The sequence below is a fragment of the Canis aureus genome, chromosome 21 (assembly GCF_053574225.1).
Source record: "Canis aureus isolate CA01 chromosome 21, VMU_Caureus_v.1.0, whole genome shotgun sequence".
In the NCBI taxonomy this organism is placed as follows: Eukaryota; Metazoa; Chordata; class Mammalia; order Carnivora; family Canidae; genus Canis; species Canis aureus.
Window position 1 is genome coordinate 12,319,687 of NC_135631.1, and position 15,936 is coordinate 12,335,622.

Below are 15,936 nucleotides of genomic sequence, written 5' to 3' on the forward strand. Positions count from 1 at the left end.
GTCTCACCTCTGTTTATGTCCTCTTCTTTACCCCTGATCCATTCATGACCCTTTCTGCCTATCTGGTTTCCCTCGGAGGGGAGGGGTTAGTACTCTCCCCCACCACCAGTGGCCGGCTTCCAGGCCATTTATTAGTAGCTGTGTTGTGTCCTCCTTGCCCCGGCCCTGCTTCCAGCCTAGCCTCCTGCCTGGGTCCCAACTCAGTTCATCAGAGGCATTTCTAGTCACTGACAGCGGGCAAACCTCCCAAGATCAGCAGTGACCACGCTTGACCAAGGGCCATCACCTCCACGGCTCCACGCCCAGGCTAACCGGCCCTCTCACAATGGGTGCTAGACCACTGCGACAGTGCCCCAACTGTGATGCCACTATCTTGTCACATCCCAGCATGATAAACACCGCTGCTCCAAAGCAGCTCATTTTGCCCTTTCTCCCACTGCTTGTTTCGACCCTTGGTCCATGGAGGTGAAAGGTAAAAAAGCAGCTTCCAGAAGCTGACTTTCCTAGATTTGGCTCTTACAAGTACCCCATTGCCTAGCTCATTTGCCTGGATTTGAACCCCATGATAAGATCATTGGGAGCTGCCTATGCACCCCAGTAAGATTCCGAAGGGTTTCTATAAAATGAGTATAAGTTAGCATAACTGTATATGTAATGCTTCCTGGAATCTGGGAAGACTCTGAGAACTCTAAATTTTCTTTGAAACTTAGTAGAGTCATTTCAGTGGAAGTAGAGATAGAAAAGACTGTGAAGACTAACTAGGCAGCTAAGTTAGCTCTTTTCAGGGCTACCTCACTTAGCTCTCCCAGTCCTGGCTCAGGACCTATTGCCACTGGTCTCCATTTTGCCTCAGTCCCTTCCATCCTCATCTTTGTCTTCTTTTGTCTAGCCCCTCACATGGCCTCCTGTATCTCTCTGGCCTTCTAGGTCCCCCTGAGACCCTTTTTTCTCCCCAGACATTAGGGACCAGAGCCCCTCCACTTGTGTAAGTCATCCAGGTGGCTTTGTGCACCAGTTGTGGGCCACCCGGTTGCCCAACCTTGGGCACACTAAGGGTAATTTGGGGACTCAGGAGCATTCTTCACTCTTCTTTCAACATCACCTCCTCTTGGCTAGCCCAGCACTGCCCATGATGCACCCCCCAGCAAATGCCGCTGATTCAGTGACTCACTAAAGGGGAACATGGAAACTTGTGAAGATAGGGAAAGCAAAGCCAAGGGAAATGGAATATAGGATGTGGGCAGTTTCCTTTTCTTTGTTCAGAACCTTTAGGAATGGTACTATGTACTCTCCAGAGTATTCAGGAGCCTCCATTGATACACCCTTCCTGTCAAATGGAAAGTGGTTTTCTTGTCTCAGGACCTCCTGGGGGAGCCTTGCCCTCTCAGGCCTCAAAGGCCACTGGTCCCTGAGAAAGTCAACACTTCTGCCAATGATTGATGGGAACTTCCAATGGAGCCTTGAATCTCACCACCATTCATCCCTTTTGCCCAGGAGACGACAAGGTGGGCTGCTCCCCTCTCGGCCCCACCCCAGCAACCATGACAGCTGTAATGCATGAGATGACATAGTTCACCCAGTGCCTGCCCACACCACTTCCCATTCTCCTCCTCAGCTACACCACCGCTCCCCGCCCCACCCCCCCCAACCTCACATCCACCTGGCCTTAGCTACAATCAATTTGGGAAGGACAGTGGCTCCTCAGTCCTACATCCCATCCTTTGGGCTCCCAGCTCCAGCACTCACCAACACCCTTACTCTTTAGTTCAATCCTCCCTCCCCATTCCCCAGCGGAGGGGTAGCTTCTGTGATTCTCAAAATTACAGGGGAGACAGAGAAAACAGCTGGAATAATGGCCTGTTGTCCTGGCTCCTCTTTATCTGCACTCAGTACCTAGTCCACGTGAACCACCAGACTCAAGCAGCCCCTCGCCCACCCCTCCAAGAGGAGCAGTAATAATAGCTAGCACTTACTGAGTGACAACTATACGGCAAGCACGCATTTGCCTGGCTTTTCTGGGACACCAGCTCTAAGTCCCCGTGACAGATTCTCTTTCCTTTGCCATCCTTCCCATCTCTTTTAACTCCCTGTCTCTCTCAGGTCTCTCCACCTCTGGCTCCCTCCTTCTAAAAAGCTATGTGGTGATCCACCGCCATTCTTCCAGAGGCCACGTCTCCTGTGGTCATGCCCTCGGAGGTGGGGGCCCTCCAGCTCTGCGCTCCAACCATCCCTTAGGAAGCACTGCACAACTCAGGCCTCCCTTCTACCATCCAAGCCAGCTCTTACTTGAGAGGCCTTTGCAGAGAGACCAATTTCCACGTGCAAGAGCACTGCAAACACTGCCTCGCCTGCCTGCCAGCCTGCCCCCCACCCTCACCCTCACCCCCTGGGCCTTTTTTTATAGAGTCCCTAACAGTGGGCCCATCATTTCCCCACCACCACCACCCAGGTCACACATCCAGGCCTCAGGAACAGCCTCACAAGATCTTCAACAACTGCAGAAAACAAACGCAACTCCGGCCTCCTGAGGGCTGCCTGAGTCCCCTCTCCCAGCCACCTCTCCTCCCTCCCTCGGGCCCTCTCACGTTCCCACAACTTCTCTACAAATCAAGCCCGTTTATTACAGTGACTCATTTAGAACGACAAAACTGTATTCTTTCTGAGGATTCATTTTGTACTTTTAGACAACCTCCATCCCCTCCGACCCCGCCCCCCCCCAAAAAAAAAAAAAACAAAAACAACGTGTTCCTCCTTTTGAGAGAGAAAAGTGCCTTCCACTCTCTACTGAAACGACGCTGGGTTTTGAGCGCGGGAAACGGCCAAAGGGATATAGTGGTGACCGTTACCCTAAATTCTCGCGATGAGAGAACAGGCCGGTAACGGCCACCAACCTTCCCAGACTCATCATTCATTGCGTCACTGACCTGTCAATCACCTCTGCTGGGCCAATGAGCAGCACGGCCTCCCAGGAAACGGAAGTCGGAGGACAGGCGAATGCCTTCCCTGGCTCTTTGGGTTTGTTGTTGTTGTTGTTGTTGTTGTTGTTTTTAAGATTGATTGATTGATTGATTGATGATAGACATAGAGAGCGGCAGAGACACAGGAGGAGGGAGAAGCAGGCACCGTGCAGGGAGCCCGACATGGGACTCAATCCCGGGACTCCAGGATTGGGCCCTGGGCCAAAGGCAGGTGCTAAACCGCTGAGCCAACCAGGGATCCCCCTTCCCTGGCTCTTTGAACCAGCCGACAGTCCAGCTCCTTTAGTGTCTGCTGCCCTTGCTGCTGGGACCTGGGCGACGGGGGCAAGCGGGCAGTGGGGAGGAGACAGGGGACAGTCAAGCCCGCCTAGACCTACGCAGGTTAGGGCCTTGGGGGAAGAAGGGGGAAAAGCTTCGCACCAAAGTTGGGGTTTAGCAACAGTGACAGCAATAGAGGGGCTGCACTGGGTGGATTTTGCTCCACCCCCGCCATCGCCTTGTGCGATCCTGGGCCTCAGCTGCTATTTTGTAGAGTTGGTTGATTCCGCATCATCTCTCAAATCCCTTTTTTTCTTTTTGATGTTTTGGAAGACACCTTGCCTCCAGAGAGGGAGAGCCCATCTTAACCACAGTCCAGTTAACTGAACATAAGGGAAGGCAGCAGGCTAGAAATGAAGAAGCACTTCAACCATCCCGAGCCAAGGGAATGCTCAAACTAAGGAGGGATGCCCTCTGGGCCAGGGACAACTTTGGGCCCTAGCACAGCAGGTGTGGGGGGGGTGGGGGGGAGGATCAGGGTCAGTGGCAGTTGCTTACAAAAAGTCTTCTGAATTTGGACTCAAAAGAAAGGATGCATTTGAGGCCAGTGTCTCCAGCAGGGTTGGTGATGAATCTAATGAAGTTTGAAGGATCTCCTCTAAGCCTGCCTATGAGTAGTTTTGTTTCTTTTCCTGCCGTTTCCTCTAAGAGGTGCCTTTTCAAAAGTTCCCATGCGCCAAAGTGAACAAGCATCAGTACCCCCCCTTAGAGTGAGCTCCCTTCATTTGCTGTCTCCTCTTGTTTTCTCAACCAACACCACCTGCAGAAGCTGACAGTGACTGTTGGGCCTTTCCAGTAGATGCCAAAAAGCCATTTCCTGCAGCCTGGCAGGAAGACAGAGTCCTTGTTGGGCACCAAGAGGTGAGTGTGAGCAAGGAAAGTAGAACTCCTCCTCCAGCCACCCTCCTCTCTCCTCTCCTCCCCCTCCTCCCCCCCTCCTCTTCCCCCTGGTATCCTTCTCTCTAGCCCTTCACTCCTCCCACCTGCTGAACTCTAGCCCACTCCAGCTTCCACTTTTTACTCCCTCCCCAAGAAACTCAGAAGGTCTTCAGACATGTTCAAGGAAGGGCTGTTCCCTGGCACGGACTCTCCATTGTCTGCTCCACCGAGAAGTAGTCAGCTTCCAGAAAGTCTGAGAAATTGCTTTTCAGCAAGAGGGCACCCCCGGTGAGTTTAGGGAGATGGTCTGTAGTGAGTACAGTTGTCAAAGAAATATTTCTGACCCATGGGGTAGGAGTACTTGACATTGGCCCTTGTGAATTAGGAGCTGGCAGCTGTGGAAGTATAATGAGCCTGTCCAGACCCAAAGTAACTCTTGATGCTTAAACTTCTACCCAGAAGGTTTCTACTTTTCAATCCATCAGCCTCCTCACAGAGGGTGTCTCATTTTCCCTCTGTCCCATTTTTCTCGATTTCACTCTGTTACCTTTACTGTCTCTTCTCTCATGTCTTTCTCTCTGGTTCAGTCTTTTTCTCACTTTTGTTGTCTGAGGCCACACAGGAACCTGGAGAAAATGTGGGATGGTGGTCATCCAGAGGAGGAGCCTTAACCTGAGCACCTGCCGAGGAGGCAGACCCTCCCTCCCTGCCATAGCGGGAAGAAGCCCCCCACAACCTGGGTCCTCAGATGCTCTCTCAGGCACCACCTTGGTACCAGGTTTGTTCTCCAGACCTACCACAGACGGGTACCCCCCACACTAATCCAATATCCCCAGGGACTAGAACCCTGGACTCCTGTTTCCTGTGCCTGCCCACGTGGCAGGCCCACACAGAAGCAAAACACAGTCACCATAGACTCTGCCGTACTGAGGCAGCCCCTGATCCCATCAGCCTCAACTTCCTGCCAGTTGATCACTCAATAAAAATACTGTTAAACAGTATTCCTGTGTCTAAAGTACCATTTCGATATTTCCTATTTCAAAATACAACATCAAGTTGCATTCTCCCTTCCTTCTCTTCCTCTTCCCCATTGTATCTGTCCTGGGACCAAAATGATAGGGAGAGGTTGAGAGGAAAGGGAAAGTTAGGGAAGGTGTGACCAAGTCCATTTCTCAGTAGAGAGCAATCATGAACTCTGCTCCACACTCATGGGCACAAGACCCTGCTCCCTCCGCAATAGAAGACGGTTTCACTGAGCACAGGACGCAGCATGCGGGGAGGCCGACACTTCCCCTGCTTTGTAGGACATCATGTAACAAAGATTTATGGGTAAAAAAGGATCTTTGTGTTACTCATCATAATAAAAGCCCTAACATAGTTACATTTGAATTGGTCTTTGCAGTCAGCTGTTAGAAATACATTTGAAAACATTATTTTCATGACAAGAGGAAAAAGGGTATTCCAAAACTATGTGCAGAATGTTCATAACCTTGTCAAGCAGCTGTGTGCATTGACCAGAAAGATACATACCAAACATTCCCAAAGAGGTTGAAATTATGGCTGATTTTTACTTTGTTAGCCATTTCTGATTTTCAGCCATGAACATGTATTATCATCAAGGGAGAAAAAAATTGCAAAAGGAGTTGGTTCTTCCTGTTCATAAATGTAGAAGGAATTGGAGCTGGCCCATTCAGGGAGCTGTTAGGGCTGGTGGTCCCTGCATGACTGCTTGGGCCAGTGGAGGTGAAAAGGCCCTAATGGGAATCAGGATCCTATCTATAATTCTGCAAGTTATCAGGAAGACACGGATGGATTTAGATCTGGTGGAGGACAAGACAGGAGGCGTTCATCTCATCTTCAACTACTGTTCCTTTTTCAGTGCTGGAATGATATGTGCTCCATCCTTAAGGGCAAAAGACGTGGGTTCAGATCCCAACCCTAGCACGTCCTAACTGGGCAACTGGGCAAATGACTTAATCCTGCAGAGCCTCGGCCCACTGATCAAGCAAAGCAAAGGTCACTTGCACCTCAGAGCCTTTGCAGTTGCTCTTCTCTGCTTCTGGAATGCCGTGCCCCCAGATCTTCATGTGCATTCCATCCTGGCATTTGGGTTTCCCCCCAAAAAACGGCGTCTCCTCAAAGATTTCCTCCAGTCACTTTCTATAACATTTTTTCTAATTTATTTTCTCTGAGCACCTAATTAAACTTAAATTTGTGCTTTATTGTTTATCATTTCCTAGAAATTAAATTCCTTGGGAGCAGGACTTTTGTCGAGCACTGCTATATTACATTTGCCTAAAATGTTGTCTATCACTACATGAGTCAAGCACCAGGCGATACGTTTTCACTGTGTTATTCTTCCTAAGTACCTCGTGTCATTTACACAGGAGGGAAAGGTGATGAACAGAGAGGTGAAGTACAATGAGTAAGTGGCAGAGCCAGAATTAGAACTAATTCCAGAAGACTTTCCACTTCACTGCCCTTCCCTCCCGTGCAGCCAGCGTGGGGGCTGTTTTGGAAAGAGGGGGTTGGCACAGTTCAAGGGCAGGGAACATCAAGAGCCAAGTCTCTGAGTCCAGAAAGTTCAAAATAATGAAAAGATGGAATTGGGTATAGTCGTGGGAAGTAGTGGGAGTAAATGGAAAGAGCCAGAGGGGTCCTGGTTGGGATTCGGGAGCTTGAGACTGCTTTATAAGTAGCTGAGCAACACAGAGTCTCTCTTGTTCATTCCATAAACAGAAATTGAACACCTCCTGTGGGCTTTCAGAGATTCAGAACATCCCTAGAATGGACAGTCCCTGTCCTTAATTGAACACCTACTGTGTGTGCTCCCCGTGGCTCAGAACCCATCCAGGCTGAGAGATTCTCATCCTTGTCCTCTTGGGAGTCTGGGGTGCCACATCAAGTGCACCGGGTGTCTGGTTAGCAGGGGTTACCTGCCCTGAGCAGAGACAGATGGGAGATTTCAGTCATCATTAAGGTTTATTGACCAGCACGGCTGGAATTTCCCAGAGAGAGGAATTAATCTTGCTACCTACTGAGAGCAGACGTCCTGCTGGGAGTAGTTACATAAATTCTGTTGCTCAAATTAATTAGGATTGTGATTCATTTGTTTAATGAGGAAGAATCTGATGGTGGCGAGAGGCGAGCTGGCCCTTCCCAGGTGACACTGCGGCAGGTGGAAGGACTGGCCTGGTTGGAACAGGGTCCTGACCTGGGTGGAAGGCCGTGGCCAGTCAGTAGGAAGAGTAAACTGAGGCTGACAGAGACAACCGGTCAGAATACGGTGCTGGTTTGGGCCTCCCAAAGTTCATGCCTCTCCAGCTCCTGGGCATGGAAGAGCCTCTCGTGAAGACTCATCCAGTCTTCCCTCCTCCTCTTTTGTCCAAGCTGTGAAGAAAAAAATGCTAACAGCTGTAATCACCTCTGCAGCACTCCTGGGACCCATCCAGCCATGTCCTCCCATCCCCCTAAATGTCAGATTATATTATTCACAGGAGGAAGGATTCTTTCAATAAAGCACAGACCTACTATAGGCTTGAAGCATATAGAAATATTTTTCTCTTGCTTCCACCTCTTAGAGACCCCTCCCTTCTACCCAAAATGCCCCTGCTGCCTGTTGGAAGGTGAACCCCTAAGCCCCACCGACATCTTTCACTCTTGCTGTGAGGTCCCTCTGGCCTGGACCTTCCCTTGCATACAACCTAGGTCTTGGCTGTAATAATATGGTGAGAGGCTGGTGGCCAGACCAAGGGACAGCAGTGGGGGTGGAGAGAAGCAGGATCTCTGTACAGCTGCAGGGGGCATCGTTCACATTACGGTCTATGCAGATGGTGCCGTTTAGGGTAGAGACAGGGATGGTGTTTCCTGAAGGTGTGCATTCTGGCAGCCCTGGAGAAAAGTGGTCAGAGTCAAAAGGGGGGGAGTCAAAAGGGTCTGTCAACGGGCCAGGAGAGGAAAGGAGAAGAGTCCCTTAGGACTTACTCACCCCTCTTATGACTGACCAGGATAGCACCACCATGATGAACCATGCATTGGGCACCACTGGACTTTTTGTAAAGCAGAAACATGGTTAAAAGCATGTGTTTGGCTGCCCAAGGAGCTTCATTCTCTTCCCAGATGAGACCAAGATGCCAGTACACCTCACTTAGAGAGTGGATAGCCACAGAAGAGCACTGATCTGGGGCCCCAAAGTCCAAAACCGGCCACCTAGGACAAGGCTTGTAAACTCAATCTCCCAGTCCCCTCATCCTTGAAAAGCTCCTACCTTCTTCTCTGGGAGAACTGAGCTTCTGTTCTTGCACCCTATAGACTGCCCCCGCATCTTCAGCAGCCATAGAGATCTTTCTTAAATGTAAGTCAGATCTTGTCATTTCTCATGCTTTAAAACCCTCTAAATTAGGCTTTCCAACACATTCAGAAATTAAAAAAAAAAAAATCTGATGGCTAAGAAGGCCCATAGGATCTAGCTCCTGCCTGCCTTGACCTCATCGTCTGTAGCACCCTTCCCTCACTGCATAAGGCCCTCGTATCCACTGGCACCTTTCCCTGGAACATTCTTCCCCAGGTCTTTGCATGGTGGAAACTTAAATACGTCTCTCCCTGCTTGCATGTCACCTTGGAGAGACCTTCCCTGACTTCTCTATCCATAGTTTTAACCCAGGCTTCCTGCATCACCCTGCCTTGCTTTTCATCAGAATACCTTTTACTGTTGACCTTTTCACTGCTTTATTCTCTCTCTCTCTTGCCCAACTTGAACTTGAGGCCTATAGACCAGAGACCTTTCTCATTGCATCAGTCAACATCCAGTTAGGAAAACAGGAATTGCACTAGATATTTCAACAGTGAGAATTCAATGAAAGGAATCCATCTACAACAAATTAGAAGGAAAGGAAAATTTGAAAGGGAGCACTGAAGACAGAAGTAACAACTACGAGAAACAGTGGGATTGTAGGACTCTGGGGACTCAGAGGAGGAGAAGCTGGCGGAGTGGGGGCCCACCAGCAAGGCACCATCCAGCTGCTGCTCACCTCTAAGGAGGCAGGTGAGGCTGTACTGGAGGCCAGAACCTGCTGGAATCGATGCGACCCAGCTAGCAGGCAAGGTTCCTCCTCCCGCCTCCAGCCTCCCTCTAGTGCCACCGCTGGCAGACACAAGAAGTCCCACGACAAAGGAGAAAGCATCTGTAGTGTCCCTACCCAGCATCACAAGCAGAGTGTAACAGGTTTGGACCTGGGAGGTAGCAGCCGAATGACTGGAACACCTTTCCTGTACGCTGGAGGAGTGTTTGGCATATAGCCAGCACTCAATATTTATTGAATAGATGAATGAACAAATGATGGATGGTGCCCCATGGACAGTGTTAGTAGCTAGGGGTACAGAGATGCAGGGCAGACTCTGATCACACTCTAAGAAGACAGACAACGTTCATGGTTCAGGATGAGTATAATGGCAGAAATAGCTGCAATGTGCTAGAAGCACAGGAGAGGGGCCCTGCTCACTGTGGCCACCATCAGGGAAGAAGACCTCTTGGGGGAAGGGAGGACCATGCTTCAACTTGATGCTCGAGGGCAGAGGGGATTCGGGAGGCCCAGAGGGATGCTGAGGGTCAATGATATAAGGATGCAAGGTGCTTCGGGTCCAGGAACAGATCATGCAAAGGTGGAGAGCTTGGCAGGAGTGACTTAAGAAGTTCATGGTGGCTGGAACATCCATGGGAAGTGGTGGTGGTCGAGCCTGGAGCATGAAGGCCTCGTGTATTACTCAAAGGAGATTGGGCTTTGGCCTCAAGGCACAGGAGTACCAGCCAAGGTCCATGAGCCGGGGAGTGACATATGTGATCTGAAGATTGTGATTTTGCAGGGATGAGAATGAAGGCTGGAGGCCAGTTAGAAAGCTGTTAGAACAGACCTGAGCCAAAAGGATGGGCACCCATCTAACTGCTTCTAGTGGATGCAGCAGGCTGCATGCAGCTTACACCACAATAAAGCTGTTTTAAGGTAAAAACCAAATGCTGGGGATCTGAGCTGAGGCCCTGGGAGCTGAGGACTGGAGAACAGAAGGAAAAGCTTGAGAGGAGCTGGGATGCCACAGCCCGGACTCTCCCATCACAGGATGACCCGAGCTGAGGGGCCCGGAGAGCCAGCAGTTCCTTGCATCTTCTCCCTCGCGAGCCGGACAGACTTGGAGTGGAAAGGGCACTTCAGATGCTGCGTCAGTGTCTCCCCAGGAAACAGAGCTCCACTCAGCTGGGTCACCTGAAGAGACTCTACCGAGGAGGGACAACTTACAGAGAGATGGGCAGAATGAAGGGAACCAGGAAGGGGCTCTAGGAACTCCTGCAGCTGGAAACCGCTGGAAGGATCAGAGAGGAAAGAATGCTGCTGGCACCCTGAGAGGGCTGAGCCAGAGAAGAAAGGAAGAGCCAGAGAGGAAGGAGCTCATGGGGAAGAAGCACTCCGCCCTCTCTCCTCCCACCTTCCAATCTCCCGCCAACGGCCAAACCAAAGTGGAGCCAACTGGCAAGGGCACCAATCAATTTGTTTCATGGAAGTCAGAAGCACAGAGGAGGTCAAAAAAGGGGAGACCCTAAATCAAGAGACAAACAGAGGATAACAGCCTGATGGCTCTCCATTTGCACTGTTTTTCCCAGAAGTCTCAGAGAGAGGGGACAAATTGGCCAAGGTCAAGTAGCAAGTTCAGAAAAGCCCCTCTCCTTTGGGGTCAGGGTTCATTGCCTACTGCGCCTGCACCAAAGGCAGCCAAGTGAGGACAGCCCATCGTCCCAGAGCTGCAGCCGCAAATCCAAATTAACCAGAGGAAGGACAGCGGCAGGCAGTGCCAGGGAGGATGAGCACCCGAGAGCTGGCCATGCACCCTCCATGTCTGGAAGGTAATAGACACCTGCTTCCTTGTCTATTTGTACCTGCCCCTTGGCCCTCATTTTCCTCTCTTGAGTCCTCCCCAGGTGTGGGGACAGAAGCACAGCCCTGGGATTGGCAGGGACAAGGGGAGGAGACTCTGCTTCTGTGGTAGCCAGCCTTGCTCATCGATTCCCTAGAGCTGCTCACTGATCCAGCACAAGATGGTTTAATTGAAGTCATTACAATAAATGGTGCAGAAAAGCAACACCCTTAGTCAGCCAGGAGGCTCAGAGAAGTGGGGCGGGGGGGCATGCTGGGAAACCCAGCAGCAGCAACTGAAGGTAGCTCATAGTCGCTGTGGCGGAGAAGGGACTGGACTGAGAAGTCAGGTAGTCCTGGGTTCAAATTCTGACTGGGTCACTTGCAAGTGGTGCACCCTTAATAAAGTCCCTTTATCTTCCTGAGATTCTGTATCCTATTCCAGAAAAGGGGGCTGTTGGTGCCTGTCCTCCAAGTCCCTGCACGACCCTCGGTCCTGCCTTCACCTCCTGCCCCATTTCCTACTGCCTCCCACCCCTGTCTTACACTGTACTCACCCCACAAAGCTTGCTATTCCCTGACACACCACACCTCACGCGGTCCCTCTTCCTGAATACCCTTCCCATCTCTTCCCCTGGTAATTCCAGCTCACCTTTCAAGATGCACCTTAAAGGGTCAACTTCTCCAGGAAGCCTTCCCTCCTTCATCCCCCACATCTCCTTCCCCTGAACGCCTTTAGCACTTTCTAACTTTGATACCCACTTGGCATGCAACACTCGTTGTCTGCTTAGCAATTTTTTTCCCTCTTGTAGTTTGTCTTCTCATCTAAATAATGAGCAGGAACTGGATCTTCTCTTTCTCACCCTTACATGCCTGTCACATGCCTAACATTATAATTGTACCTAGGGGAGGAGTGGCAAGGTGGAGCGAGGGACAGAGATTCAGAGCCCAGAGGTGGGCACAGAAAGAACACAGCAGGTGCTGGTAGACGACAATCTACCCTGAGCTTCCTTCCCAGATAATTGGGATGATGCAGCCATTATATTTGTACATCTTTTAGCATGAGACATGGCCCCCTCTATGTGCAGGCCCAATTTGGCGCTCTGCTCAGTTTTGTGAGCTTACATCTGACTTAGTGGCAGAGGATGGAGGATCGAGGTCATGAAATTATAAGATTTTAGCATCAAAAGAAACAGAATCATGTAGCGAAAGTGATATCCTGGCATCTCCAAGTCTAAATCTTAAGAAGCCTTGCAGCTTCCACTTGGGTGTCTTGGAACACCACACTGTGGAATGTTCCGTCTCAGAACTCAGACACCACGAGGCCCAAGCCACGTGAAGAATCCAGGTCTAGATTCTTCATCTGCCAGGCCCAGCTGAGTCCCCAGCTCACTGTGAGAATCAGCCAGCCCTGAGAGTGAGCTGTCTTGGAGAGCTCCAGGGAGCCTGCAGGTGACTCCAGACCCAACCACTATCTGATGCATCCACATGAGAAATCCCAAGAAAGAATCTCCCAGCCCAGCCCCAATCCACCCAAGGAACCATAAGAAATAATAATAAATTCTTGTTTCATATTTCTAAAAAAAAACAAAAACAAAAAAACAACTTTTTGTAAAGAAATCATATAGAAATGTCATCTTATGGGCGAGAAACAGAAGCTCGGAAATTCCATGCAATGTATCCAAGGTCTCACAAGGAGGCAGAGCCCGGTGCATTTAACTGTTGCCACCCTATCGCCAGCATCAGGGAAGATAGAGGAGTGAACTCTTTGGGGCAAGATTGAAGAGGGAGGAAGGGAAAAAGCTGAATTTTATAGAAAACATCCCAAGTTAAGGGATAAAACATCCTGTTTAGGAAAAAAACATTCCTTGAATGTGTATGTTGGGGGAGGGGGGGTAGTTTTCAAAGAGCATCTCACATGTTCTGAGAGTTTACAGTTAATTGCCCTGAATTTCAGCCTTGGGTTGTTTTATTTTTTCCTTCCCCCTTTAGATAATTAGTCATAAGCCTACCTGAGTACATTTGTCATGTCAGGAAGACAATGGCTTCACAGGAAGGGAAAGGGCCCAGAAAAGAAGACCAAGTGACAAAGCAAAACCTCAAAACCTCCTAGGGAAATATCCACGTTTCCTGAATGATCTGTCATCAAAACTTGCGTGTGCAGGCAGGAGGGCACGGGTGAGCATCGGAGCAAGCGTTCCCAGAATGGCTTCTGCACCCAGTAGTGCTTTGAGTGTGGTTGATCTGAACCAAACCTATACCCAGGGCAAAGAGCAACACCCCTTTCCCATTTCACTTCTGTCTATTTGGCTAAGCCACAGCCCCAGAGGAAAATCTTTCATTTTCAGTCCCCTCAATTTAAGCAACATTTTTAAGGCCCTTCCTGCTTGATATAACCGCAGTGGAGGATTCAGGGAAGATGCCTATCATCATAAGGATGGAACCAAGCCATCTGGCCTTCACTTTTACCTTGGAGCTGATGTGAAAGGTATTGGCTTCACATTTGGACATTGCTTGGTCTGAGCTCGGGAGCCCCAGAGTTGATTGCTTTGGAGCGTTGCTGTGAGAAGCCACCATTTTTTGGCCATCATCTACAATCCACACTGTGTCCCACGGGCTTTATTTATTTATTTTTTTAGAGGCAAAGGGAGAGGGACAGAGAGAATCTTAAGCAGGTTCCACCCCAAGTGAGGAACCAAGGGCTTCCTTCATTTCGTGTGTTTAATCTTCCAGTAACCCTATGAGGGAAGGACTAGTAATTCACTTTAAGGGTAAGAAAACTTAGTTTCAAAAAGGAATTCACTCCAAATAGCAGAGCTGGAATTCACATATAGGCCTGCCCGATTCGTAGGATCTGCTTTTTCCCCCTGTACTGATTCGATCAGTTATATATCGCTACGATAACACGGTGAAACAACCACAAAACCTCAGCGATACACAATAATAAGTATGTGTTGCTTACGCATCTGGGATGGTTAGCTAGGTGGTTCTGCTGATTACGGCCAAGCTCACTAACATGCCTACCCTTTGGCTGGCCATTGAGTGACGGCGGCTGTCTGAGCTTGGGACAGTTGGGGCCACTCAGCTTGGCTCCACATGGCCCTCGTTCTCCCTCAGGCCAGCCCAGGCATGTACTCATGGCAGCGGCAGAGGTACAAGAAGGCAAACCAGATTGATGGCCCAAGTACTAAGCAGATTTTGCTTACATCGCATTAGCCATTACCCCAGGGGCCAGAGCGAGTCACATTGCCAAGCCCAGCGTCAGAGGAGGAGGACACTGCAGATGACATGGTAAAGGGTGTGGGTGCAGGGAAAGACAAAGATCTGTGACCACACTTCTGCAATCTACCACACTGACCTTGGGCAAGTTACAGTGCCCTCTTAGAACCTCTGTTCCTATATTTTTTTTTTAACTGGATTAGATCTATTGTGTGGGACAGCTAAGAGCATTCAGTAAGTAATTTCCATGAAACACTAACAAAGTCAAAAGTGTTCTTTCTCCTGATGCATTTCAAGGATACCAGCCTGGGGGTTCATGTACCCCTTAGAAGAGGGACATGAGAAACTCTATTCCCATTTCAAGAGTTCGGAAGTTTTCCACAAGGCTCAGAGGTGAGACAGCCCAATCACTGAGACCATAAACAAGAATCATGAGGAAGAGAATAAATCAAGGGGGAAAAAAAAAAAAACAATAAGTAAATGATGTAATTAAAGTTACTGTTGAAGAAAACTATCAAGGAGGGAATGAGTCAGTGACAAGTTTAAGCGATGAATCAGGCACAATGTCATGTTTCTAGAATTCTTGACTATTTCCAGAAAGCCTGATGTCCCAGTTAAAAGAGCACCTTGAGCCTGTAGCAACATCTGGAAGGGAACACGCTTGTAATTTTAATTTCTCCTCAGCATCACCGCAAACGACGGGGGCAAGGCTGAGTGCTGGGCGCCGAATAGGCGCTCCATAAAATCCCACATGGGAGGGACCCATCGCTGCAGCATTACTTCAAATGTATTCAAGGGGATTTCAAATTACTTTTGCAGAACTCCCTGTACAATATGCCCTTTGCTTGCCAAAACAAGGCTGTGGGTTCCGTGCAAGACAGGACTAACTGCTCTGCCCAAGAAATGAGGCGACGGAGGGTCGCGTGGCCCTCTGGCTGGTGACAAGGCCAGGATCAGAGTGTAGGCCTCCTGCATGCTCGCTCCCCAACTTACAGAGAACTGACTTCCTCCTACGGGGACCTGAGTTCAGAGGTTTTGTTTTGTTTTGTTTTATCTGTAAGAAACGACATCGAATATTTATTGAGTGCTTGTAAGCAAGGCGGCTCCTTTCCTCCTCCCCACAAACCAAGAGGTCAGAATGTGAAGGGTTCCATTTTACAGATAATCTGGAGCTCAGAGATGGAGACCACTTGCCAGAGGCTACCTAGCCCATAGGTGGTGAGATGATTCACACTCAGGTCTGTACAACGCCCACCCCCCAACCATGTTCTACACTGCCCTTGTTTTTTGTTTTTGTTTTTCTTCCAAATTGGGCTGTCACTCTCATTAAAGGTTAGGGAAGTAAAAACAGTTGTGTGGATAAACCTGCCTACCCACACATACACACACACACACACACTTTTGCCTCAGTTATTCAGAGAACACATTTTCTGACTTGTATTTTCCACTTCACTTTGCCTACCCAGCTGCTGCCTCTACAGACACAACTCAAGGCAGAGGGGCAAGTGATATTGGTCCAGAAGACCTGAGCTGTGACCCTGAGCTGCCGACAGAATGTCTGATATTTATAGCAACTCAGAGTCAAGTACCAAGGAAAGTGTGTTCTGGATTGTTGCAGATGTCCTCAGGGGGAAAGAAAA

At 49.5% G+C, this 15,936-nt stretch overlaps 2 long non-coding RNA genes across 4 annotated transcripts in view; one reads left to right on the forward strand and one right to left on the reverse strand.

The window, feature by feature from the left end:
• LOC144292549 (uncharacterized) overlaps positions 1-1,616 on the reverse strand; it is a 44,751-nt gene extending 43,135 nt beyond the window's left edge. Inside the window, exon 1 of the long non-coding RNA XR_013359943.1 lies at positions 8-1,616. This is a non-coding gene — a long non-coding RNA (uncharacterized LOC144292549). The remainder of the gene's footprint in view (positions 1-7) is intronic.
• A 1,170-nt stretch (positions 1,617-2,786) lies between these two features.
• On the forward strand, positions 2,787-5,176 carry LOC144292550 (uncharacterized). Of its 3 annotated transcripts, none has more exons than XR_013359946.1 (4): positions 2,787-3,015; positions 4,063-4,157; positions 4,330-4,463; positions 4,789-5,176. It is a non-coding gene; the product is annotated as an uncharacterized LOC144292550 (long non-coding RNA). The 3 variants fall into 3 exon arrangements; XR_013359948.1 differs by having other exon boundaries at positions 2,788-3,015; positions 4,798-5,176; XR_013359947.1 differs by lacking the exon at positions 2,787-3,015 and adding an exon at positions 3,022-3,185.
• The last annotated feature ends 10,760 nt before the right edge of the window (positions 5,177-15,936 follow it).